Raw genomic sequence first — 25,098 nt, forward strand, 5'->3', positions numbered from 1 at the left:
TTGAATCGCAATCGTCGACGTGCTCTCTTGACGATATTTAAATGAAAATATCTACTAAATTAGCAATTTCTCGACGTACATGGGTTAACACGTTCCGAACGATTGCGAACGCGGAGACATTTATAGACACGTTATAGCAAATGCGTTTTTTTTTGCAACTTGTTCCTTCTGTCTTTTTTCTTTTTCAAGAGAATAAACAAAAACGTGCGAGTGAAATTCATCGATGGTAACTATTGTTCGTAAAGGTATGGAAATGTTTTAGGGAAAGCTGCTTGGAGAACGAAACGACGAACCAGTGAACGGAGTTTAACGGAAGCTATAGCGAACAGCATACGTATCATATTCAGGACGGTAGCAGCAGAGAATTCAGGACTGCCCCTATACAGGTACGTTTATGTGTTATACGTGGAATTGACGTGAATGTATTCGACGAAGCGAACGCGAGAGCCCACGAAGCCGCTTTGCCCGTCGCTTTGCTCGCCGCTTTGCTCAGAGACTCGCCCTTTCTGACGCTCTCGCGCGCTCCACCTGCACCGAACCTTTGTCCCATGGAAAAATTGCAGTCGGATTCGTGTCCTCAAAGGGGCATGATTCGATCTACAATGCTTCCAGCATTACCGCGCCGTTCCGCTCGCCAAAGAGCGAAAGAATTTCTCTTTTTAAGGTGAAAGAATTCGTTAGGATTTTTATCGGGATACGCGTTTGATCCGAGCGAGCCGAAGGCACCTCGCGACTGGCTATTTCTCTCCCCTTCCCCCTTTCTCTGTTCATCGTGTGGAGAAGACCGGAAGATAGGAAGCACCGTTTATATCCTTCTTTTTCTCTCCCCCTTCGCCTCCATCGATCAATGATGGTACATCCCGATCGACTCCTTCTCAATCGTCTACTATTTGTCTCTCTTTGTCTTTCTCTTCGCGTTCCGCGCGAATTTCTCTGCGAGGGAGTATCGTATTCGGGTTTGATCTCTGGAAAGAATTTCCCCGAATAGGGGAATAAATGGGGGAAACAGAGAAATTAATTTCTTATCGACGAAACGCTTGTATCGTTCCAAAGTAAATCTATTACCACTATCGGCTTTTACGCCACGTTCTCCCAAAGCAAAGTATCCCGACGCCTATTTTTTTGGCAGTCTACGCGAAAGTAGTAAATTTGTGGCGGACGATGTTAACCAGAGAAAAATGGATGTTACGTAAGGTCCAAGGGACGATCGTTTATCCATTTTGACACGGGAGCCTTGTACTCTTATTTCGTCGGTGAAACACGCTCGGCACGCGGTCACGAAGCGTGTTTTGGAAACGACATCGTATTGTCGCAAAGAGACGCCTCCCCATTCCATCTTCGTACGTCCATCTCCCATCGTACAGTGCGCACTGGCACGGCTTCGTCAAGTTCTATACATGATACATGGAGCTCGCATAGCTCTGCCATCCAATGGCATGACACTCACCCGGCCACCGTCCCGTGAAATCATGCTTCGTGATCCTACAAGCTCTGCCTCCGCATCCCTACTAGCAAATGGGCCACCATGCACTTTCCTCCTCGTTGTGCCTTCTCTCGAGCACCCTCTTATACGCGGCCGCCACCCTTCCGCGAGCACTCGCTCGTATTCACGACCGAATTCGAACTACGTTGCTTTCTGACGCGACAACGCGCTGCCCTCTGCTATTTCCAATTATCTCGTCGTACGCTGCGCACAGTCGCAAATAGAATCGGATCGGTATCGACGTCGAATTTTTTCCTACGAGCTTCGCACATTATTTAATGATCGATCGTTAACGCGACGCGTTAAGGCGCGATGACGGATAAAGGAAAGAAAAGCGACGAATGGCCAGTGCAATATTTTTTTACAACGACTTCGAAATGTCACCCTACCTCGGTTCACGTTATTTTAATCAATGGTTCTTTCAGCGCACGATACGCTTTAAGTCCGATAAGAGTTTGACAAAACTTTTTCTCGAACGTTGGCTTATAAAGAAGCAATTGCAGACAACGAGTCGTAGAACGATCTCAAAAAGCCATGGTACAGGCGATGCCTTTAGGAGAAAGAAAAATAACCCTCGTAAAAGTACCCGATAACGAGCTCGACATGGTACAATAGGCTTACGAAAGTTTTTAAGCTTTCTTGCAAGAAAAGAATTACGAAGTCCGGAGCGTTCTCGCGACGTCGGCCTTAATTAACTTCCTAAGGTTGGGAAAACTCACAAAGAGACAGCAAAATTACAAGTGGTGGTAAGGTTGCAGGATCCGGTGGCATCGTACGCTCGCGTTCGTACAGATGCTTTGTTTAGAAGGCCGTGCGGTTTCGCCGCATGAAACTTTCATTAACCCGAATGGAGGTTTAAAAAATGCAAGGCCATTGCACAGCGAAAACGAAACGGTATTTCACGTTAACTTCAAGATTCCGAAATTAATGATCCAATTGATAGCACGGCCGCGAGTGGTCCTCCATCTCCTCTTACTCTTCTTCCCGTTTCGTGAAACGAACTAACTGCCAGAGGTTGGGATGCGAACGACCGAGGTAGCGAGCGAATAAGCAACCACCAACTAATCTAATGAAATCTCACGATAGCAAGAGAGACACGAAATTTCTCGGTTCGGGTTCCACTAACTGGCTATCTTCTATTTCTCCTGTATCGTACTCGTCCGTAAAATTACACATGACGTTTGAAAACGTCTACTCTCTCGAGCACGTCTTTGTCGGACCGTTCATTATCTCTTTCTCGCTTCTTCTTCCTTCTACTCGATCAAAGATACAACCGTATTTACATTTAGTCGAACGCGCGTTCGCGAAGATATAGCTCCTTGCCAAGTTCGATGTTCCAAGATGCGGTATCTTTCGAAAGACTTCACCAAATCGCGATCGATCTTTGGCTAATGGCTCGAAAATCGTAAAGACCGAACGAGATGTTAGTCAAGGATGAAGTTCGAGATCACTAAATCGAAAGAGAGTGGGAAGTAAAGTTCTAAAGGTTCTCGTTAAGAGGCGTTCGACTTTCGAAAATTCTGAACTAGGAAGTTAGTTATATACGTTACACGGAATTCATAAATGCTCGAAGCAAACCAAGTTACTAATTATCCGAATTTAAAGAGGTAAACGAGAGAGACTCGACTTGAAAAGTCCTTTTCGCGTCTCTTTACTTTGGCTTTTTATATACGTAACCGTGTACTTATAGATCTTTCTGATATTTCAATTTCGATCAAATTTGCTTCGATGCTGCAGCGTCAACAAGTTTTATTATTATTGAACATTCCAGTGGGTTTATTAAAAATATACATTTTACTAAATTAATAAAACCCGATTCCGCCATAACTGGAATTTTTCATTCGGTGAAACTAATCAAATATTATTTGAATCTACATAAAAATCGATGTTATTTAACTACTGCAATAATTTAATTAGTAAAAGGTACTCGACCAACATAATTAAATTTAACCACCTACCGACTTTTGTTACGAAGTACGCTGCGTAATGATATACTTTAAACTATTTCAATACGTTTGCGCGAGTAATTACCGACGGGGAAAATTTTACAGACTTAACGAACGGAAAATAATTATTTGATTGAATTACGTCGTTGAACCTGGTTTACAAAATTTTCGTCAGGACAGCTTGTATTTACTATCGATTATTTTTGCTTTTCTCTCCTTCGTTTTTTCTCTCCCTTCCCCTTCCTCGATCCGACGAGGTCATAAATTTGGAACTTTGTTATTTCAATCGTTGCAAGGAGAAACCGATGTTTCCATCGATATCGGTTTATTTTATCGAGAAAACGAAAAAACTGAAGATACGACGATAATTGCAGGACTCTTTAACGAGCGAGATCTCTTAAACGGTACGCACTTATCCGCGTCTAACTTTCGACAAGCGATTCAATAACTCTTCTTCCAATAAGTCCCACTCTTACGACCCTTCGATCTCTCTTAGTACTCTCATCATCTTTAGAAGGAAAAAGAGAGGGAGAGAAAGAGGGAGAGAAAGAGGGTAGTGGAAAGGCGACGTTACTTGAATTTCTGACTTTCGTTGGAATGTCCGTGCCTCGTCGATCTCGACGACTCGTTGAATTTTCAGCTTTTAGCAAATTAGACGAAGGTGCGCTTCCGAGGAACGCCAAACTGCGACCATGAATAATACGCTCGTGAAACTTGGCTCGAGTCATTAGGACTGATTATAAGGAAAGAACCGGAGCAAGACAGGCCAGCTGCCACGAAATTATCTGTGGAAGCAATTTCATATACAAGTGAAGTTTCTTTTATAATACGTTTATCTCGATATCGAGAATAGACTCCTTGAAAGGAGTAAAATTGAATAAAAAGTGAAAAACGAAAATTTGTAGACGAATGATGGCACAATGAATCCTTCTTATATATTTTTCCTAATTATTTACGATATATACGTAAGCATCTCGTTTGTTTCGATTTAAGTATAATTATCTCGAATTAATGGTAGCTTTGCTAAAACGATCGACAACTTTCTCCCTAAATTTCTATTTCAATTTACGTCGTTACCTACGAACGAAGGAATATGGAGTTAGACCTTTAAGCGAGCGTCGCTTACAAGAAATTCGATTATATCCGCTGAATGGCGTCCTTGCTCGATTAAAACCAATCTTTCGAAATTTTTTAATACGAACGGATCGAACGACAAGGAAGACCTTTAAGCTTTTAATCCAAAGGTACTCGGAGAGAGCTATCCCTCTCCTCGCCATCGTTCGCCTCTCTCTGTTTAGTCTCGCTTCCAAATTTAACGTTTCTAGATTTACATTAGGCTTCATTTGACGATTGTTATAAACGCCGATTCGTCAAAGAAACTTTGCATTCTTATTTCTTTTTTTATTTATTTATATCTATATATTTTTATACAAAACATATTCTCTGAGAACGTACTATGAAATCCCTAAGACTTTATCGAAAGTATCATTTTATGAATGCGCTGGTCGATAATGGGGAATTTTATCGATACTCTTGACCTCGCGATGGCAGCCACAAGAGAAATTCGTGAAAGCAACAGCAGTGGTAAATAGACGAGCGAATATCTGCGACGAGTGGGCAGAAAATCTAGGATCGCTCGAGAAATCAAAGGAGAGATCGTATCGCGTGTCTACATTCGTGAATGCTTTAGACTTCAGTCGCGTATCGAAGATGTAACCCGTTAATAGACCTTTGGATCGTGATTATACATTAACGTTTTGCTGAATTATGGAGAAGAGTAAGTACGTATGTGTGTGCGAGCAGGGTGAATCGAGGGAGAAAGACGGAGACGGGAGGCAGAGAGAGAGACATAGAAACGGAGACGTCGGTGAAGTAGCGGAAAGGGTGAAAGGAAGAATGTAAGGAGAGGGAGGAGAAGAAGAAGGATCGACGTCCGAGAGTAATGGAAAGCCAATGGTCAGCGCGTGTATTCCCTGTAAAGGACATCAAAAGCATCGAGTCTCTATTCAAATCTTAGATGGCCGATGGTAGCACGAGTGGTGTTCCTCTGGAGACGTTCGTGATCAAAGATGTCAACGGAAGTCATGGCTGAGGAAGGGCAGAGGGTAGGTATATAGATAGGAGAGGAACGGGAGAGGATAAGTCGCAAAGATCGAGGGAAAGATAGAAGCTTACGAGAAATGGACGTTTCTACCTACGAACTTGTGCGGATGTGTACGTGTACGAAGAAGAAGAGGAGGATAAGGAGGAGAAAGGAGGGCATGAAGAACCTACTTGAAAAGAGGAAGCGTCGGATAATCATCCCGGTGCCGTTGGAGAAGGCCGGAAAGCACGGAGGAAACGGGACTGGAAAAAAGCCACCGGCACGAACCCCTTCCCGATTAGTTTTCTCTCTCTCGCGCCAAAGGAGCTCGAATAAAAAAGCCGCTTCAGCGAAAGCGCAGAAAGAAGCTACCTCCGTCGCGCCCCTCCTTCCTTTCCCGTCGTCGTTGTCCTATCCGTTCGTCGTGGCATTCATCGGAACCTCGGTGCTGCTGACACTGACAAAGGACGAGTCCTACGTCTCGTTTCTGCTTTAGCTTCAAATTCAACTTTTCTCTAATGCCACCCTTTTCTCTTGACTTTTTAAATATTCTTACGAGGCGTTACTCCGAAGGATATTAACGAGGCAATTCTCTATCGTAGTGATAAATTTGATACGAAGTGGAATCCGTCGACAAACAATGATATCATTGCGAGGATTATTTCAATGGAAGTTTTCCTATTCCTTTTCTTTTTTCGTCTTCGATAATAACAATAACAGTAAAAATGATTCTCTCAAGAATCCAGACCATTTAGCTTTTCTTTTTTCTTTTTTTTTATCTCCGAGTAGGCAAAGTCAACTTCGTTTGGTCCAGTCTATTATTCCCTTCATCCTCTCGAAAGCACCCTTATCCAAATGCACAAGAGGTAGGGAAAGAAAACAATATTCTTCCCATAAATCACCCTAATTGGCAATAAGTTCGATCTTTCTTATCTGCCGAAAGTCCCCTTCGCATCGAGAATCGAGACCACCTTTTTATCTCTCTCTCTCTCTCTGTCTTTTTCTCTGTCTCTCTCTCTCTCCTTCTTTCTTGCCCTTCCCCTCGTTCAAATTTGCCCAGTTCCTTGGGGAGAAGGAATCTTTCGAAAAGTCAGCGCGTAACTCTGAATCAGGCAACGGCAGAAGCAGCAATAGGATGCGCAAAGAAGGCGGTCGAGCAAGTACGGCTGGTGTATGGGCGGAGACAACATCCGGAAACGTTATCGCCCCGAGAATACAGAAAGGGAATAGAGATCGTGCCTGCAGGAAGAGAGAAAGTGTGAGTGTATCTGTGCGCGTGTGTGTGTATGCGCGAGAGAAGACAGAGAGGGCTTTGGACGTATGCTGGATTTCCCTATCGGGCCGTACGTTTAGAATCATCCCCTGCTTTGCTAGATTCGCTGGCAGAAAGCAGCCAGGAACCAACCCCTTGTCCACCCCCTAGACCATCCCTTTAAGCCCCTCTGACGCTTCTCTTCCACAGATCCACTGGCGGTCGTTGGTCCCCTAAGGGAAACTGCATCCATTAAGGTACGGACGCGGGCCCAGGACGTTCGGTTTACGTGCGATTTGTATGAATGGAGAGAACTTGTGGATTTGAATTGATGAATAAGCTACCTTCGTCGTTTGGCATATTGAATATTATAGGAACGATTATCGTTCGTCCGACGTTTTCATCATTCCATACCTTCCCTTTTGTTTTTACTCGCGTTTCTTATCTCTCCCTCTCTTTGTGTTCTCCGCTCTATTTCTTTTTGTTAAAGAAGGTCACTTTTTAAAGAAGGTTTTATGAATTACGCGATACAACGGAAAAAAGCATAAAACGAGGATAAACGTCTTCGTGCATTTGATGGTTCGTTGTAAGAAGTATTCGTGAAGCTCTCTCTCCCTCTCTCTCTCTCTCTCTCTCTCTCTCTCTCTCTCTCTCTCTCTTTCTCTTTCTCTTCAGAATCTACTTTTCGTCGTTTGTTGCCAATATCGAGTAAGCAGTAACAACAGCAGCAGTAGCGACAAGTTCGCTCTTTTACAGATTTTATTAAAGGTCTTGCTTATTTCCTCTGCAAAAGTCTTTTGAGAACCTTAAATACGGTGGAGTAGAAAGATCGAAAAACTTTTTACTCTCTCGATGCTTGGTCTTCTTTTTTATAACTAGTTTTATATACTAGAAGAAAAGTGCTTGATTGAGCCCGAAAATTTATAGATTTTAGTTTAACGCGTTAATGATTAATATCGGGCACCTTTAAATCCGCGTTTTGCTTCTTACGCTTTAATGTTTAATGTGTACGTTTAAAGAGGTGGCTAAGAGCATTGATAAAAGGGAGAAAAGAAAGAGAGAGAGAGAGAGAGAGAGAGAGAGAGAAAAGGGAGTGGGTAAAAGAGAATTCAGAAAGTTCATTCGTTCGTTCGGCTCGGCGAGCAAGCGAGGCCTTTCTTGGACACTTTGAAAGGTTTGGACCGTGGCACGACACTTTTGGACGGCCTCCAAACGCGACGCCGACTTTTAACACGTTCCAAATCGTTATCGTTACTTGTAAAGAGAGTCGAGTAAAGAGCTCGACTCGACTGTTACAGCAACCGACTCCATCGCGCCGAAACTCGGTGTCTGAAGGACAAAAGAGAACAAGGTAAATTTGTATTTAAAATTAAAATTTACTCCAGAAAATCTAGCCACTAGTCGAACGTTTTTACGAAATGAGAAATGCTGTAAGAAACGAATTCTAAGAGTGGATGGGTGTGTGTGTATATATATATACATATATATGTATATGTATATAAAAGGACATTAAAAGGAAAACATGGATGCTTCCGAGTTTGGTTTCGATCGATCGAAAGATACTACCAAATGTCGCCTCTGTGTTCTCCTCTCTCGTTTCACGTTGTCTCGGAAAATTCGAGGAAACGCATAGCTATCGTGAGGGCAAATGTTATCACCATCGATGGCCAATGTTCGATGTATCGTATATAGAGATAGATTTATAGATTGCTATTGCAATTTGTAGAAGATCGTATATCGTCCCCGACAAAAGCGTGGTCTGTCCGAAACTGAAATTCTCCCGTTGAAAATGGAGATCGATTGGAGAAGTATAGTAGCAACGAAATGCATAGAGAAAGAATGATCGAAAAAAAAAAGAAAAAATAGAGATAGAGAGAAAGGAAGAAAAATTGTGTAACGAGGGTTCTCGCCTACGGCAACTGCACGTAGTTTGTTTTAGATTCTCGAAAGCAATTATCCGGGAATACACCGTTCAAATGCGGGCATCATGATTTCTATTGTTCGTTGTCCGGCCGATAGCCATGGGCGTTGCAACACAATAGAATGGTCTACCTGTTCTTGGCAAAGACGCAGAGACAGAGAAACGGATATCGCGAAGAGAAGCGTAGAAATGAGAGAAACTAGCTTTGCGATACGGGACCTTGTTATTCATCGCGTGTACGCGAATTTCGACGCAACTGGCTGAACCAATTTGACCGCGTCGACCTACTCCCAATTGAAATGATTTCGGTTTACTGATCGAAAGTCGAACGAATTTGACGGGATAGTTCGAATTTAATCTTCGATGGAATGTTTTCCTCTTTTCTTTCCTTTTTTCTTTTTTTCTTTTATTACTTCCTTCCAGAATTGTCAGTTTTCTTTTTTATTCATTCATAAAATTCACTCGCGAAATAGAAGAGAAAGGCGAAAGGAGAATCGAAGAAAACTTCAAGAACGTTGTACGTCTCATCATCGCGTAACAGGCCATTACGCTTTCTCTCGCGGGCCACCCTAAGCGCAGCGGGAGAGCCGACAATTTGCGATACAATTTAAGGGACGACAACTCCTTCCAGACACGATCTTCCAACCTTCTTCTCTTTTTCTTTGCAAAAGTCGACTACGACCTTATATTTTGTCCTTGTAATGTTGAAACTTTTCCTTAACGACCGCGTTGTCTGCCTGAATTATGGGCGACGCGCGACTCTAACGATGAATTTTTCTATTTATGTAACCGTGCTTGATTGGGCTTCTACCCTATTGTCTTCGCTCACTGAAGAGGGTCGAATCATCGATAAAATCGATCGAGACCGTCCTCGAGGACGAATCTCTTCACGAGAAATTCTTTTCTTTGCCTTCTTTTCTTTTCCTTCTTTTACTAAAAAATCTGTCGTTACATCACCCGTCAACCTTCCCCCCTACTATTCCTCCAAATTATTCGTCTTACCGATGTCGTGATCGACATTTAACGAGGTACAACCGTAAGTAACTATGTTGAAAATGTCTCCTTTCCGTAGTGTCCTCGATCTTCATTTAAACCACTATGAAAATGTTATTACGGTGCGAAAAAAAAAGGGGAAAAAAGAAAAAGGAAAGAAACTACGACGATTAATTACAAAGATACGAGTGGTACGAGGAAAACAACAGCCGTGGCAGCATCGTAACTTTTTTAAGATGATGTACGAAGGTAAAAAAAAAGTAAAACGATATAGGTATAGACGGTGGAACACTTAACGCGCAACAACGACAATGACACGACGACGACGACGACGACGACGACGACGACGACGACAGCGGCCCTTCGTCGGTGTATATTTGCTATCAAAGTAAACCTTCGCTACCAATACGCAGCATGAGTCACATTCTCATAGCGGCTCGCACCTAATTCGGGTCAGGCCTAAAACAACACAGTGCTATCTAATGGAGAACACGGTACTGCGGTTGTATGCCAACGTGACTCATCGTGTCCGTCACTTCGATGGCGCGATCTCGATGATATCCTTCGACAAACAGACGGGAAGTTGGGGGATTGTTGGGGCGGAGGGGAAGTCGGGTGGGGAAAGTAGATTTGCTTCAAGTAGACTCACCGATACGTATTTGCGATAAGAATATCGGCGTTGAACCGACGCCGTTGCTGCTATGTCGTTGTTTCGATCCCGCTCTACTTTTTCTTTAACTCGTGTATTATGTTATCTCGGACAATTCGTCTTACTTCCTGAATTCACTTACCGAACGAACGTTCGTTCGTATTCGATCGATCGAAAATTAAAATCGATGTATTTGAGTTTTCAAATGGACGCGAGAAACTAATATATATACGATTTTGTATGTTTGACGTCACGACATCGCAAAGAAAATAGAAAATATTAAAAAAGGCGATGAGTGAAATTACAACGACTATGACTTTTATGATAATTTCATGATTAAAAAGTCCACTTTAATTAACTTGAAATGAGTTCGCGAAGGAAAACTCCGGGTTCCTTTATTTTTTTTTAAACGCGCACACATCCATATTTGTGTTCGTTCGTTTCCAATACTTTTCAAATCACGGTAAAAAAAATATAACCGCGCGCAAGCAAACAGGATCGCAAAATTGCGGTTCTTTTCATTGCCTCATTTCTCTTCGCCGTTCTCTCACTCCGCCTCCCTTTCTTTTTTCTTTCTTCTTTATGAGCGGTAATTTTGATTTACGCACCAACGCGTCGTATCGCGCATCAATTAATTTTATGTCTTTAATCTCGAACCAACTCGTAGAGGCCGAAAGTATTTTTGTTTTCTACGATCGAGCAACAAACAGGAATCCCTGTAAATTCGAGCTTATCCTTTCTCTTTTTCTTCTTTTTTTTTTTTGTTAAAAAACGTAATTACCGTAAATTTCTTCACTCTCATTTTTGGATCCATTTCCGTCCTCTCCATCATCTCTATTCTCTCTTTCGAGTTTCCCCGAATACGCAGACCGCCAACAGATTACTCATCTCTGTATCATCGCTTAATTAGCTTTATGGGTTCAATTTCGAAAGCCAGCCGCCTGTATAGGAAATATTAACTCATCTCTTAACGAGATATGCGAGTTCGTGCCGATATTTGACTAGATCCAATCGCAAGAAAATAAATAAGCCCGTTTCATATCTCGAGTTATTGCGACCGTGAAACAGATACTAATGAAACAAAATGGTGTCTGAGGACGAAATTAAAGGACCAGATAATCGTCTCGACGTAAGATCGTAAACGATCTTGATGAGAGAAATAATCTTGATGAAAAAACAGGTACTTCGTTTTCTTCGAGAAAGGCTCGAAAACGTTTAGATTCGTTTAACGTTATCGTTCTGGAATTGTATGCGTTGCTAGAACGTGAGCGTAAATTCGAAGCCGGCGAACTCGTCGAGTTGACATGGGTAGGATGTAACGGAATAGTAGCGGATAGAGCTACGCTCGGAAACAGAGAAAGGGCTGTGGAATTGCTAGCGAGAAGTATGAAGCACCACCGAACGTAGTAGCGGTAGCGGTGGCAGTAGCAGTAACGGTAGCAGCAATAGCAACAGCAACAGCGGCAGCAACACAACGGCGCAGCACGCCTCGATGCACTCTGCTGATGTAACCCCGGAACGCGGAGTGCTGCTCTGGGTCGGTTGTGCGCGTACCACTCGAGGAAACCTTGCAAAACGAGGAAATCGAGGAAACTACAGAAGGGGGCTAGAAACCCTCGCGACCTGCGGCTGGCACGTCATTGTTCGTCGGCCGGTTCTTCAACGCTCGTCCTTCTCACCATCTCCGCGGTGCTTACGAATTCAATATGCATTGTAGTCGAAGGACGACGCAAAGATGCGTCGTCTCCCTATTGTCCCGCAGGATTAGTTACAGTCGCGACATAATTAATTGTCCGTTATACCACCAACACTGCTATTGCCAGTGTTACTACCACCACTACTACTCCTACAACTACTCGATTTTCCTTTCACCGAACGGCTTTCTATCCGTTCCTCTTCTCTTCTCTTCTTCTCTTCTCTTCTCTCCTCTCCTCTCCGCTCCTCTCCGCTCCACTCCTCTTCTCGTTCCTCGTTTTACTCGACGACGGATCGATCGGTTCGCTCCTTCCTCCCTACCCCTTAACGACGACGAATGAAGATTTTCCGACGAAATTTCCGACTCGCGTCCTTCGTCTCTCGAATCTCAAGGACGACGATGACAACGACGACGAAAGTTCTACGGAACATAGTCTCCACTCCCCCCGTCCCTCCATCATCTTTTTCGAGTGCTTCGAATTTTCGAAATCGTCGCACGTTCCTTCCTTTTCAACATTTTTCACAGTGCCGAACTTCAACGCTGTTAAAGCTTCCGACCTTCCAACTTCCACGCAGGGAACTAACAATAAGTGATTCCAAAGAGCGACGAAAGTAATTCGAACTTTCGAACAGGAGGGAGAAAGTTACAGTCGTACAGTAAGAATATACTACGGGCGGACCTTGTTTCCCTGTTTGCGTTTGGCTTATACGTCTTATCTCGTCGATTTATAACTTAACAACAACAAGGACAACGTCGATCGTCTTAAGAAACACATTTTCTTTTCTAATTCGATGTGTTCGCTTCGGCAAACGAACGCGTTGTATCTTTTCTCTACGGCTAATCAATAGGTGAAACAGCGGTCTTACCTTTTTCTTGCCCCCCCCCACCCCTTTCTCTTACTTTCCCCACTGTCTTTCTTTTTTTCTCTCTTCCATCTCTCTTCCTCTTCCCTTGCTTTTTCTCAATACGAACTCTAACGCCTGGCCAAATCGTTCGCCACGGCAGACACCTCAATTTCCTTCGACCGATATGTCAATAATCTCGAAGGAAAGTGGTTTTATATCCTCGCCTGAGCTGGCTCGGGTGTTTACTCGAAAGATCCGAATGGAGTCTAATGAAAACAGAAGAAAGGAGACGCGGGAATAGGATAGCTTCTTCTCAGCAATACTTTTCCTACGCGTTCGAGTGGTCCGGATGCAGTTACTCGTTCGTTGTCGAATCGGAATGGAGAGAAAAGGCGAGAATGGGGAGGAGGGGGAGGGGGAGGGCCAAAGGGAAGAATTGCGCTCGAAAGAAGAAGGAACGGAAGAGGAGAAAAGAATGAGAAACGTAAAAGACTCGACGGAGGAAACGATCGGCCATCGTCACGCTCGAATCTCGCGAGCAAATAACTATACAAATGGAATTAACGAACGCGACGTGGATGCTTTGCCATACGCACGAGTAAACACGCGCGGAGATATAAATGGGATATTAAAAATAATCGATGGTCGTCGCGTGAGACGCGGGACGCACGAACCGGTAATATATCGTTCCAGGTGTTACTCCCCGTCGAGATTTCGAGGATGGAAGCTAGATGTGATCGAAGGAAGACGAGTCGAAAGGAAAGGAAGAAGAGTAAGAAGAAGAATGAGAAGAGAGATAGAGAGATACGGCGAATGGTTACCGTAAAGCACGAAGGAGAGACAATTAATACTTTCGCGGCAATTTAAATTCCTCTTCTCTCTTTGTAATATATTCGGTGGTTGGGGTCGATGTAACGAAGGGTGGCGGCACGAATGAAGTCGAGGAAGAGAATTAGAGAGGAGATAGAAAGAGGTAGAAAGGGCGGGAGGGAGATAGGAAAGCCGAGGGAGAATATGGAAGAAGGTATACGCGATCGCCAATGTCGGAGAAAAACCGAGCAAAGAGGTACAAATGGAATTAACGATGGCATACGAAACGCGCTTTATCGAATGCGTGATTTCCCAACGGAACAAAAATGCCATTTAGGCACACTCGGATCGTCCGTGAAACATCGTGAAACGAAATTCTCCGGGTGAAAGCGTTAAACGTGGCGATGTAGAAAATTTTCTATCGCTCTTTATTCCCATTGGAAATCGCGCAACACGCTTAATTACAAACTCAAGTAGACGCTACTATTTTCGCTTTTTCAATTTCGCGCTCTTCTATTTTTTTCTTTTGTTTTATTTTGTTTCTTCCTTTTTTTTCTTTTTCATCGAGCGACACGAGTTCTTTTTACCTTATTCCCGATGCAAGCGCGATACAAATAATACGTACGATCTAACGAATTTCGCAAAGAACATCGGTGTAATTTTTTCCTTCTCGATCGATCGTTTAATTCGTCCCGTTGAGAAGAATTTTGCAAGTGGCGCAATTATTTCGGAAAACTCGTGAACTCGAATACGAGAGAGCGGTGATCGCACGATCGAAGTTCTCGCTAGCTGAGAAACAGTACTCGAGAAGATAAAGCACGTTTCCGTGAATTGCGGCGAGACTGCAGGCCATATCGATAAGAGGATTTCGTAATATGTATGGACGCCATCGTCGAACGGCCGGCCGGGTTGAAATTGAGTTAGCGAGATTCTTGGAGCTTACGTATACTCCATCGTGGATAAGTTACATTATCGGCAACGTTTCCTCGGGCAAGCAAATCGCGGGCTTGCAAGTAAGCGCGAAGGATCACGATGGTTCGTTCAACCATCGACCAATCGCGATAATCCAAAAAAAAATGTTTGCCGATAAAGAGTTATTACTGTGAAGTTCGGTGAAGAATAATCAATGATCAAACGCGAATAATTGGCTCGCGCATTATCCCTCGTGAGATCCCTGGTAGAGTTTTCGCAAGACGGATCGCATTGCGAATCCCCGATTTGATTGCGAGCAAAACAAAATTTAATATTCCATCGTAAATACGAAAGAATTTTTAACAATCTCGAATCTATTAATAGAGTTATTGTATCGCTATTATTACCGAGAAATAATATCGAGCAAGTTTTGGGCTAACGTGCCAAGTGATATTCGTAATACCGTTTACGTCCACCTACGCAGAGCGACGAGGGCAGAATTTATGCGTTTAGCTATCCATAGGCCGTCCAAGTCGCAATAACGTTCCACTTCCCTGTTTTACGATACTCTTTGCATCCTCTTAGAAATCCTTCGCAAAACACATAAACATGGCATGCCGCGACAGTACATAAATATCTGGCGAGCCAACGTGGACGTTTGGTTTGTCGCTATGAGCTATGTAGGTGAATTTGATGTATTTGCATAGCCCCGACCGAAAATGCATACATTCTTCAAAGTTGATTTCTATTCCAGACGCCATATCGAAATTGTAGCGAATTTTAAATCAAGTCCGTACAAGGATGGGAGGAAAAAAGTCTAACGAAAATAGAAAAGTAATCGTTCGATCGGATAATCGATGTTCGATTCGTCAAAAAGTCGAATAAAAAGTTTTCATAAACTGGATTCTATTCGTTCGAGGTGTCCGATCGATCCTCCATAGGAAAGTAACAAAGAGTCAAGTGTTCCATCGAACGTACTCCTTGGTTGTCACACAAGAGTAGTCGCATTAGATGATTACTCGATGTCGTATCGACCCTTGGTGAGAAACAAAGGTCGTGCTTGGAAGAAGAAACGAAAACCTCGAGTTCGTTCTTTCTTTCCTTCTTTCTTTCTTTGCGTCTTTCTCGCTTTTCCTACGGATCGTGCAAGTTTTATATGTACAGAGAAAACTGGACGAACGTTCGCGCACTTCGTCTTTCCTTCAAGAACATCCTTGACGTTTCTATACTTTTTGACTTTTTTCTCTACTCCCTCCCTCCCTCCCTCCCTCCCTCTCTCGCCCTCTCTCTCTTTTTCTCCTTCTCTCTTTGTTTCTTTCTTTCTGCCTTTATCCCATCGCCAAAGCTTTTGCCGGCAACCGCGCCTCGTAGTTGAAAAGTTAAACACAGATTCGAAATTGGCATTTCTTGCTCGCTCGATCAGAGTTAACGTAGCGCGAAACTTTTACAATTCTACTTGCGCCCCTCGGCGATCGACTTCCTGCCAATTCGTGCATCGAATATCCTCTCCTATTGTTTTCCGCGGCGATAGGTGAAATCGATCTTATAATACGATCCTGATATAAAATCGTATGATTATTTCTTCCTGTCCTTTTTATTTTTAAAAACGTAAATAATCCCGATCGTTCCGTCCTTTCGAAAGATCGATTTTCAAAGACCGAATTTTCACTACCGGATACGATTATCGTTCGCGTTTCATCGGGAAATTAGAAAAGAAAGGAAAAATTATCAGGAAAATCGTTTTATAGCTACTTCGTGGAAAAAAGAAAGAGAAGCCAACGATTATCCTTCCAAGCGATATAACCGGAGAAGCTGCGAACGGTAACGAGAATAAATTTATGCGATTGCGTTATAAACGAAGTCGGAGAAAGTCGAACTTGTGCGCGTAGAAGTTCATGGTGGACCGTACGCTCTTGGCCGATATGGACCGGTAGCTCGACATTTACATACAAATAAGCCGACCCCTTGATATTCTAAACGAGTCTCCATCCAGTGACTCTAGTTAGCGTTAAACTGCTAACTTCGTTGGCCGATGGGAACGCTCGATGCACTTTTCATTTCATTTTTCTTCGTGCTACTTTCTTTATTTTTCCTCGTCTCGAACTTTGTCCGTGAGAAAAAAGCAAGATTTATAAGAGAGAAAAGATTTAACAAATGCTATATAATCGTCACTTTTTTATCACGTACATATAGTCGAAATAACAGGTTACCGTTGTCATGTTGAATCATTTCGTTTCGAGGATGTTACGTTCTTTGATTTATTTCCCTGTTTTCTTTTTTTTTTTTTTTGTTATAACATAGACGTTCACTTTTTCCTAAATTTTCACTCGCGTCATTTTTCTAATTACTAGTCTTACTCGAACCGCGGAAGATCCAATCAACCGTTGCCTTAACTCGTTCTTTTTCTTGGAAAAAGAAAAAGAAGAGAGATACGTGGAACGAAAAAGTAAAAAAGGAAAAAAAAAGGAAAACCACGAAAAAAAATAGAAAAAGACGGAAAGGAAAAATGCTTGGTCCTTTCAATTTTATGCAATTTCCTGCTGACTTAGACCTTCTACCCGATTTAATAGGAGATCCGCCGATCAAACGGGCAACAGAGCCGCCTGCTTTCTTCCTCGATTAGATCTCTACTTCCTCTTTCGTGGACGAAGACCCCCTCGCTTTTGTACTTTGCAGGATATCAAGGCCGAACGAGGGAGAAAGCGGGCTAAGTGAGAAGAAAAAAGGGGTTAAGATAAGCTCGTCGTCGTCGTCGTCGTCGTCGATCCGCGACCCTCTACTTTTTTTTTCGGCTCTGTACCTGACCTTGTCCGTAAACGGTTCGTCGTCACGATCGAACGAGCTACTAAGTCGAGAACGAAATAGATATCAATTGGAGGAGAACGAAATGTCCGACAGGTTCAAATCGTAAATCACGATACATGACGCGAGTATTCTCTTTAAAGCTTGCGTAGATACATAATTTCGTGGAGAGAATTTTTTTCTTCTCGCTTTCCACCACGAACGAATATCCTCTTTCTCGCAAAGATTTTTCGATCTCTTTATTTTGTCGTTTTTTCCCTTCTACACTTTTATTCGCATTTTTGAAAATTATACATATATATGTGTATATAGATAGATAGATAGAGAGAGAGAGAGAGAGAGAGAGAGAGAGAGAGAGAGAGAGAGAGAGAGAGAGAGAGCGAAGATCCAAGTCGTAAGCAACTTTCGTTGAAAAGATAAATTTTAATGACTTGCACTCATCGTAGAACTCATTTACGTAGCGGTCTTAAAAAAAGCACGCACACAAAAAAGTCTTTTAAAAGAAGAGAGAAAAAAAGCGTAATTGAAGTCGAGTATAATCGATAGAGGGCATGTTTCGTTACGCTCGAAGAGAACTCGAATGGTTCACTGGAAACGTGTCAATCCAAAGAAGAAAAGCCGACGAGTTAAAGAGGCTAGCACGTCAGAGAGGAGCTTTTTCGAAAAGGACGGCCACCTGCTCGAGCATCTCGGTGGATAGGGTCGGGTAAAACGTGGAGTAAATCGGGGGTTGGAAGGTCCAAGCGAAGCGAAGAGTCGAGGGTCGCTCGTAAATCGAGGAGAGCCTCTTGCCGGAACGGTACGGCCCTCTTACACAGATATTATGGATCGCGTGGATGAGAGAGCAGCCATCTTCGCGGGAAGTTTCGCGCATAAAAATATTTCGAGTTTACGAGGAAACTTTTCCAGGAATTTTGCTCGTTGCCACGGTAATTGTCGAAGACGTATCGCCGTCCGCTTGCAACTTTTATCTACCTTTTGTCGTATCCCGGCCTGCTGCTTTTTTATTTATTTCTTTCGCTCCGTTTTTTCTTCTTATTTTCACGAGATTAATATTTCGCGACCTATGTACTTTTTATTATTACTATTAGCACTAGACACTATTACGTTGCGCATACATTACGTCCCGGCTTTAATTTAATCCGTAAGGATATTTAATTCGCAAAGAGCTCGCTCGCAAATCCAAGCGTAATCTATATCGTTGGTCATGTATTAAGGTACACTGCTGGTGGTAGTGGTCGTAGCAACGTCGATTATTATCATTATAATGTATATAAGACGAGCGCATATACGCATCGCTTTACTCGTAGGCATGTCTATGTACGTGCGCTAGTGTATGCGCGCGTGAGTATAACGGCACGCGTGGTAGTCCCGATCCACCATAGGAGGAAATTGCTCCAACGCTCAGGGCACTTCCGCGAGAACGTGTACCTTACCTTTGGGTTTCGCTCGTGCGCACGTACACGTTCGCGTGGACACAAGTATATGCTTTTTCGCCGTACAACCACTACATCGTAGACCGGAGCGTACCTCAACCGGTGGTATGGTAAACTAAGGTAATTTCACGATAATTCGAATAGGGTCTAACTTTCTACCGTCGGCGAAGTTTCACCGGGCCAGAGCGCGCCGAGCTGCGGATTTTAAATCTGGACGCGGCGTTTCCTCTTTGAAGGGCCCGCTCCTACCCTTTCTCCTCCGAACCCTTCCTCTTTATTCTCTCTCTCCCTTCTACGTCATCCGCGACTCGATATTAACGCGTATTACGCTCACGATCGAGATCGATCATCGAAATTTATCCGTTTCGTAGAATTGCTCGAATGGGGAGTCGGCAAATCTCTCTTTCTTTCGAGATAAACGAGAAGCAACGAAAAAAGAAGGATATATGGAGTCGTAAAAAAATCCTACGTTCGACGAACTCTGCAAATTTCCTCTTACATCGAAGATCTTGATCATCCCGGTTGATTTCCCAACCTTTGTTCGTCGCTCTTCGTCGAGTTCGAAAGGTATGCGCACCAACCACTTGGATACGGGCGTAAGAAATTCGACCGAGTAGAAGCTCTCTCGAAAACGTTTTCTACTTTCTCCTTTGAATTTGTCGCGATTTTTCCGCAATTACCGTATCAACGAATAAGAAGCGGGTTTACGCGAAATCCAGTCCGATGTCTCAGCTACCCAGCTATCTTCCTTCTTTTATCTTTTTCCTTGTGCCGAACAACGCTACCGCACGCTTACTTTTCTACCATTAATCCTGTGACCCGAGTCAACGTCGGAATCTGACGGGGATGAGAATTCTTGTAACGTGGCGTAGGAGAAAGAGAGCAATCTGCCTTTCCCGATGCGGTCGGATTAACGGAAGGAAAACGATTTTGCGATTCCATTTCTCACGGTCTTTTTACCAATGAAATTTTCAATCGCCACGTTTTCTTTCCTTTTTCTCTTCTTTCGTAAATAATGAACTTTAAATATACTCTCATAATAAAATATTCTATTGTTTATAAATCACTCCTCGCTTTATTTCGCCTCGTTCTCGTACATCCAATTTTGTTCTCCACAGGTAGATATATATACACCGTATATTCTCTGTTAATAAGCGCGAAGAATTTAATGAATCCCCCGACGGAAGCAACAAAAATTTGTTTCGCGAGAGAGTTGAAACGAACGTGGCAAAGAATTTTACGATGGCGAACGTTAACGCGACTCGGCTTTCCTCTTTCGCGAAGGGGTGTCTTCTCCCCTGCTGCTGCCACGAGTCCGTTCACCGTAAATTCCAAACGCAAAAAATTTCGGTCGTCGGTGATAGAGTCGACGTACCACCGGTTATCAATTCAAAGGTCTCGCTCCAAAACGTAAAGAACGAGTGACTTTTCTCGCTCGTACTCTCAGCTTCCGTGATCTACGTTTTAAGAGGATTAAGCGAGAAGATTATTGGAGTAGGCACTTTTTGTTACGCGACCGCTGTATATTTTCACCTTTCTTCTCGAGGTCGGTACTTTCGCGCGTTAATCGCGTCAAAAAGTGAATTTCACGAGCGGACCTCGAATATCGACTCTTTACTTTTCACTCGTACAATTCCTCCCACGGATTAAGAGGAAAAATCGAAAATCTTCCTACTCGCGTATCGTCGTACTCGATTATTTCCTTTTTTTTTTTTTTATCTTTTTTTCTTCCCTTTTTCATTTTACTTCTCGTACGCTCTTCCGGATTAACTCTCGATCGATGCGAATATCGCGGACTTTTATTTTATCGGTACAATGGTACCGCGAAGGAGAAAGGAGAAAAAAGAGACGGAGAGCGGAGAGCGGAGAGAGAAAGAAACAGAAAAAATAGTATCCGTTTGACGATTCGAGAACGTATCGGTGGCAGGCATCGTACTTGCGCATTATTTGTCGGATGGCGACGTGCAGCATGTAGCTTCCATGCGTGCTAACGCGCTATCGAATTTCGATTAATCGATTGGGCGGCCATTAAACGATACCGCGGCAACCAGCCATTAATAAAAGGGCTTAATATTACGAAGATCGTCAAAGATGAAGATCCTGCTGGGAATGATTTCCACCTAGTCACTCGCAACCTTCTTTTCTTTTTCTTTTCTTCCCGTCCTTCTTCGTTCCCTCTTTCTCATATGCGCTCTTCACGTAGGCGATGCTCCGACGAGCAAAGAAAAAAGATAAAACGACGAAGAAGAAGAGAAAAAGGGTAGGTCTGCATTCTTCTGATTTTTCTGTTCGTTCCTCAAGAGCTTCCGCGTTTCCTTCGCAAAATGCTTCACATGGCACGAATCTTCTTCTTCCCTTCTTACTTCGTCCGTCTTTTCTTTTTTTCCTTTTTCCTTTTTTTCACCACCGAAAGGTTCGCGCCCACCGAGCCATCTCCGTCGCTTTGTGACCCGTTGTTTCAACTTCGAGCCATCTTCAGCGACCGCAATTTCTTAAAGGTAACGTAGAGCTCGCCGGGACGATATGCATTTTTCGTTGTTCTTTGATCCGGCACGGTTAAAAGCAAGAATCTTTCTACGCGAGAATAAAAAGCCGGCCGACTCATTTCGCGAAGCAATCGGGCTTCGTTATATTTTCTTTTTCTCTTCCTTCTCCTTTTTTCTTTCCTCTCGCGGAGCTATTCGTACGAACCGTTCCTACGCGAGTTGATTATTTAGCGGGAATGAGTAAATAATAAAAAATATATTAGAGAAAAGAGATGGAAGAAACGGAAGGCTATCGCGATCACGATTGCTCTCGTTTACTCTAAATTTTTTTTCCCCAATTTAATTGTAAAAATGACTTAATTACATTCCCAGACTCTTTCATTACGCACCCCGGTAAACACGCGCCGGCTCCATTTCACTTTATAATTGAGTTTGAAACTATCGTGGCGGTAACGTGTAATCGGTAACGCGTAACAAACGCAAACTAAGACGTGCACGGAGACACGCGCTCCTGGCACTGATCGCGAGTCGATAATGCTGCATAGACTGCATACCGCGAAGGCATACTCGGCTTTAATCGCGTACGAGTGTGTGCTCGAGACAACGAAAGAGTTAATTACGACACGTTACCTTTCCCAACCAGTGCTTTCGTTGATCGCTTTATTCGAGTCGTATCGTTTCTAAATTCTATATATAAATACAAAGAAAGGAGCGGAAGCGTTCGACGAAAGCTATCGGTAATATAATTAGAAGCAAAGCATCGTTGTCATTGTCGGCGTAGCCGTCGACCGTGATAGTCGGACGAGGCACGAAGGATATTCCGAATGCCCGTAATCCCAGAAGGCTACGTTATGTTAGCCTCAAAGCCCTTCTGGCACGTGCGTTGACACGTTAGCGGGATGCTTGGTAGCTGCGAATTCTCGGACATCCTCGGAGATGATCCTACTACGATCGCCTCGCTATCTTCGACGAGATTTACGGAAGAAAAATAATGCAACGTTTGCGATGTCGTTTGCCGTACCCTTAGATGAAAAAACTTACGAATTACGTTGTCTCGAAATCACCTATAACGTAGCTTTGACTTTTTCCCGGACTAGTGTGTCTGTAGATAATATCGAAAGTACGCAGGATCTATAAGTGAACGTATTCTCTCCAACTTACACAAGATGTACGGAAAGGGAAACTCGGGAAATCGAAGGAGGGATACTCTTGCTGTTGTGCCATTAATGCATACATGCATACGTACGTAACATAAGCATTGCCGATACGTTTTACCGTTTCCCATATTACTCGACTATTTTGCGAGACTTGTAGGGCTTAACCGCACAACTTCCAAATTGCAGCTGGTGCAACGGGAATCTCTGCATCTTATTAGGTTATCTAACGGTAACAATCGTTAAATACTCGCTAGTCGAATACTAGCTGCTCTCCTAGTTCGCCTGTGAGTTGGACCGTAACTTCGGGCGATGTCCAGGCTCGTTATAACAAACGAAGAGCCGAGCAAAAGCAAATTAGTCGGGTCTATCTCGGGTATCTGATTATCGTCGAGAACCTTTCTTCCCGTAGACAATACGCAACCGTACGTACGTACGTACGTGTAGGTATGTACGTATATCCGTTACGCTTATACTTCAAGATAATACGCTTTTCTATACGAAGTTATTGTCAATGATCCTTTAATTAAACTAAATCGCATTCGACGAGTATCATGCGGCGTATCGAGGGTACGCTCGCGTTCGGTATTAATTAAAAATATATAACAAATGGTATAACAGTAGCTCTATTATTTCAAAGCTTTTTACTACCGACAATTGGCATTGACATACGTGTACACGTTAGTCACGACAAAGAGAACGTAAATATATACGACGCGAATCGTATCTTTGTTTCGAAAAGGCAATGATACTGCTGTCACTTCGCGTTCCGAATACCCTCTCCTCCCCTCTTTCTCAGTAGGGAATTCGCCACGGTCTGTCTACCGAAGCCCGATTGAAAACTGCATCGACCTATCTCTGCAAATCCTCTACTTGGACTATTTTCAAAATGCGATGCATTTGGCATCTACTTTAACGCGTTCGGTATTAAAAGATACAAAACAAAAAATCCATTATTCGTTTTCTCATTCGTTCTGTTCTGTTTTTCTTCCTATATTTTTTCTTACTTTTTCTACGATCGATTTAATTGTTTGTAAAAAATGTTAAAAATTTTTATTTCGCATCAACGAAGAGACCATTCGTCAAAGCTCGCATTAAGAATCGATACAATTTGTCGAGGGTGCGAAGAGCGAAGGGGCATATTTTGGCGGCATACGCGTATGGTCTTTCATTAGCCACAGGAAATTAACCAAGGACCGCCGTAGTCCGTCTCCTTTCATTCCCTGGAGTACTCTTGAAAGCGTTATTCCATGACGGTCGGGGCTTGAATAGTTGGGTGTTGATTTGTACGCAGTACTGCCATTGAATCTCGAAAATCGACCTACACATCGCTCCGTGACGAAACTCCAAAACGAAACACAAGCCTATCATTTTTTTTCCTCCCTCTCTTCTTTTTTATTCGATTCCAAATAGGCTCCTTCTTTGATAACTTATACGATTTATTAACGACGACGATCTCCGATAATAATTATAGTAATAAAAATGCAAAGTCGAATATCGATATGTATATATATTTTCGTTGGAATTAAAATAAAACGAACTCGACTTCGGAGCTACTCGAGCGAGGTCATTCACCCGCTAGCAATTATTTTACGAATAATTGCTCTCAACTCGTTGCGAAGACGATATTACTTATGTAGAGCGTATCGAGATCGGAAAAATTCAAATCCCAAGAGCCGATATACGCTGAGAACCAAAAGTGGAGGAATTACGCGCGATGTGCATTACACTTTTAAATCTTAATTATCAAGTCAGATTACGAGGAATTAATTTCGCATCGGTGCAACCGCTGCCTAATGACGTCCAAGTCGAAAATCGATTTAAACGTTAATCCCAATGCAGGCCTTGCCCTTCTATCGGTCTTTCACAGTCTTACTACAATAACGTCGCGAAATGTATTTTCCTCTTATACGGAATCGAAAATACTCGAAAGTCCGTCCTTCGTTATTACGTTACGTGCACTTCTTATGAAAAGTTTTTAATCAGAAAGCGAAATCTTCTTCGCTCTTTCTTCCCATTATTTCAACTATTTCTCTCTCTCTCTCTCTCTCTCTCCCTCCTTCTCTTTCCCTCCATCTATCTCGCTCCCTCTCTATGACTCTAGCTCTGGCAGCTTCACATTTCAGTCACCCTCTTTTGCATCACTGCCACACGACCGCCCCCTTCATTTGCGAGGCGACAAGCGAGCTCCGTATTGCCCCGAAGCGCGAACGCAAAGAGAGAAAGAGAGAAAAAGGGAGGAAAAGTAGAGACGCGGTAGGGGGACGAGGGAGAGGGCGACTTTGACTCGAAAGGAGGGGGGTGGTTGCGGGATGGTGGGTACACGGGAAGGGATTGCGACGCAAGGGAGGAGAATTTGCATAATTGTTTTCAGTTTACCAGGGCGCCTTGCGCTAATGAAGAAAAATACGTCCTCGGCGTGCCGGCCGTGCAGAGCGATACGGTAACCACCGATATTCCTCCTCCGCTTTTTCTCCTCTTTCTCCTCCTCACCTCATTGCCACTCTCTTCGTCCCATCGTTTCCTCTCTTGTTTTTCTCCTCTCTCTCTTTCTCTCTCTCTCTCCCTCCCTCTCCCTCGCCCTCTCTCTCTCTCTCTCTCTCTCTCTCTCTCTCTCTCTCTCTCTCTCT

The 25,098-nt window shown here is 43.3% G+C and overlaps 1 protein-coding gene and 1 long non-coding RNA gene across 38 annotated transcripts in view; one reads left to right on the top strand and one right to left on the bottom strand.

Annotated features, from left to right (window-relative positions):
* The window catches only part of LOC122636525, a 206,070-nt gene that overhangs the window by 118,052 nt on the left and 62,920 nt on the right, over window positions 1-25,098 (top strand). Inside the window, exon 3 of the long non-coding RNA XR_006328971.1 lies at window positions 263-386. This is a non-coding gene — a long non-coding RNA (uncharacterized LOC122636525). The remainder of the gene's footprint in view (window positions 1-262; window positions 387-25,098) is intronic.
* LOC122636519 (CUGBP Elav-like family member 1) overlaps window positions 1-25,098 on the bottom strand; it is a 253,063-nt gene that overhangs the window by 112,899 nt on the left and 115,066 nt on the right. The window lies entirely within an intron of this gene.

This window comes from Vespula pensylvanica, chromosome 22, assembly GCF_014466175.1.
Source record: "Vespula pensylvanica isolate Volc-1 chromosome 22, ASM1446617v1, whole genome shotgun sequence".
NCBI classification, from domain to species: Eukaryota; Metazoa; Arthropoda; class Insecta; order Hymenoptera; family Vespidae; genus Vespula; species Vespula pensylvanica.